Below are 3,224 nucleotides of genomic sequence, written 5' to 3'. Positions count from 1 at the left end.
ATGTAATAATAATAATAAATTCAATCTTTTAAAAAATGTACATACATACATACACAATTTCTGTAAAATTTCTCTACAGAAGTAAATTTTTTCTTTATCGAAATATTTACGTATTCTATTTTCCGTTACGTATCTCAAAAATGAAAATTAATATAATAAATCCGTACTTTTAAATAATTTCGAAATTTCTTCAACATTTGTATTTCCGTCAGCAGATTATCATTTTTCGATTTTAAAGCAAATGTTCATTACATCGTTATTTTTGCGGACTATTCTGTGCAGCTTGTCGATAAGAAGTTCAATGTCAAAGTCGGAATGTGATATCATGCGATTTTAAAAAGTATAATTATGTTAACATTACAACGCGTCATTTTGTGGTAGGTCAGGACTTTATGCAAACTCCGCCTTCGTATTCTTTGTAATACTTTGAAGTTTGATATACGAAATTTTTATCAACGCGAAATTACATTCAATAATTAACAAGACGTTCAATTTAATATTTAGTATATATACAGGGTGGTCCGAAATGTTTGGCCAAGAGCTTTTTTGTAGATAGAGCGGAATTCTAAAATTTTTTTAGAACTTTTTAATACCGTATATTTTCATGTTGTTAAAAATAGTTGCCAATAAGAAAATGCAGTACTAAAAAGTTAATAAAAAATTCTGAAAAAATTTTTAGATTTCTATGAGAAGAAAATAAATAATTTTTGTCTCGCAGTTTTTCTGTAAAGTTGATAGCATTTGAGAAAAAAATTATTGAAGACCAATATTCGGCAATTTTTAGTAATTAATATCTTGTTAACTATTGCGAAAAAAGCAAAATGGTAGAGGACTTTTCGACTCAGTTTAATCTATCTACACAACAGACGCTTACAAAAAAATTTCGAGACACCCTGTATATATATATATATTTACTTGTATCTTAGCTCATAACAATATCTTTTAACATTCTTCTCTCATTAAATAAATAAAAATTATAATATTAATATTCAATGCCAGACAGCATACAAGTATAAAATTCATTTCAAGCCTAAGATCAGATATAGAAATTTATGAGACATCGTATTATCTGGATATAGAAATAAATTCTTACGCGCTCGTGTATAACTTCCTCGTGCATCGTCTATCGTTACAGTAAAGGCAAACTTGTACGAACTTATCGATTCGGCTAGAAGTATGTATAAAGAAGGCACTCTCTATGTACCGTGAATATCTTTTGAATCTGAACTGTGTAGCAAATAAGTCGTACTTGCGTCGTAATTGTCACCGTTCACGAGATACTTGCTACTTAAAACAGATGGAGGCCACAAGGTTAAGGAAATAAAAACATTGATACGAAATGCATCCATGTCTGCAGATATGATATCAGTCGGACCGTCCTCTAACCGTCCGCATGCTCTGTCTCAATGTTAACGCAAATTATCGCAGGTGATACGACATAGCTTATGCCGACTACACGGCGCGATGATTTCGTAATCGCGCCACCCAGCTATTTATTTTTCCTGTTAACGTCTACATCATCTCATGTCTCGGAGTTGACTTATTTCTAGGTTATATCTTAATCGTTGTTATGGATTTGTATCTCAATCGATTACACACAAATGCTGCATTATATCTGCACAAAGATGTCGAATAATGCACTAAATTAAAAGTTCCTAAAATCACTCAATCTTACATGATATTCTTTGCACATCGTAAATAATTGCATTTCACATGTATTTAGTGTACAAAGAATATTAATGCTATAAAATCTCATTAAGAGAAAACAGTTTGTGTCAGGTCATGGTTTGTTATCTATTAATCAAAATTTATCGAGCCTTTAACGACATACTTTTCTTATATTAATCATATTTCATCATTGCACAAATTAAACTCGATGTGTCTTATCGTTACGTGTATATTGAAAATATATCTTATCTATTTAATTTATATAATCACTTAATTCGATTTAATATTGGGTCAAACAATATTTAAACTGAATATTAAAATTTATTTTTAAAAAGTTCAGTTACGTAAATGAATATATCTGTAAGCTTAAAAAGTACTTTCAACAATCCTTTTGATAGCAAGTTTGTTTCTGTAACGTAAAACGATTTATCAATACCGTTTAATCGTTAAAAAATAACAAATGCGTTTATAATACAGTTATTTTGTGTTAATTTCGATTTAAAGATAACTCCTTCATATTTTCTCAAATTATGGTAATCGTGTAGAAAAAGATACTTTCTATTGCGATTTACTCTGATACCGAGAATAGACCAGATATGTATCGTAAACAGATAATCGTAGCGAAAGCAGTGACTACTTTTTCTCTTAATATGTGTCTATATGTAATAATGCATACTGGGATATTTATTCAGAAATCATAAGATTACTTAAATTTGTATTGCGATTAACATCATATTTGAAGAAAATTGGATGAATTTGAGCACGTTATTAATGATATAAATCGCCAAAAACATCCTAGATAACCTTCCAGACACCAACCCTGACTTTATTGACGCTTTATCATGAAGAAATTTATCGTGCTCGCTTTTTTATCGGTTTCAAAATTTTATTTTAAAAGTGAAACAACTGCTTTTAATAAAATTCATAAATCCTACCAATAAGTTTATAAATGATAATAAGTTGTCAAACGATGTTTCATTTTTATTAGTCCAAAAAAATATTCAAATATTCATACTGGAAAACGGTTACAGTAATTGGAATTCTGATTAAAAATGGACAAATTTAATCAAAATTTTTCAGTTGAATCTATTAATTATAATTCTAGTTGAGATAACCAGAGTTTTCTGATTCAATTCTTTTTAACCAAAATTTTTTCTCATTATATGAATTTTCAAGTCAAACTCAGAAACGATGGAGCAATTAAAGGGATAAAGGGTAATCCTGTCCAAATTAGCCGCATGTAAATGATTCGTTGTCTACAGAAAGAGTAGGCCTAGTAGGGCCCACAACGAGCTAGGTCGCTAACTCTAAGGGCCCTGAACAAAGACCGGTTTTCATATGAAGGTCACTAGTTCAATGGCGTCCATATGCACGCGGCGAGCTCCTTCCCGAAGGCCGTTTCACTTTCGTCGAAGGCGACCAAAAACCGTTTCGGTCGGCAGCAACTGTACATATCTCTCTCAATCTCTCTTACCTTCTCTCCCTGCCCGACGTCTTGCCATGGTTTACTACGATGCCGATCCACTTGTACTTTCGGCTAGGTTCAAGGTTGTGTG

This window comes from Trachymyrmex septentrionalis, unplaced genomic scaffold, assembly GCF_001594115.1.
Source record: "Trachymyrmex septentrionalis isolate Tsep2-gDNA-1 unplaced genomic scaffold, Tsep1.0 scaffold53, whole genome shotgun sequence".
NCBI lineage: Eukaryota > Metazoa > Arthropoda > Insecta > Hymenoptera > Formicidae > Trachymyrmex > Trachymyrmex septentrionalis.
The sequence above is the reverse complement of the archived record's forward strand: the minus strand, read 5'-3'. Positions refer to the sequence as shown.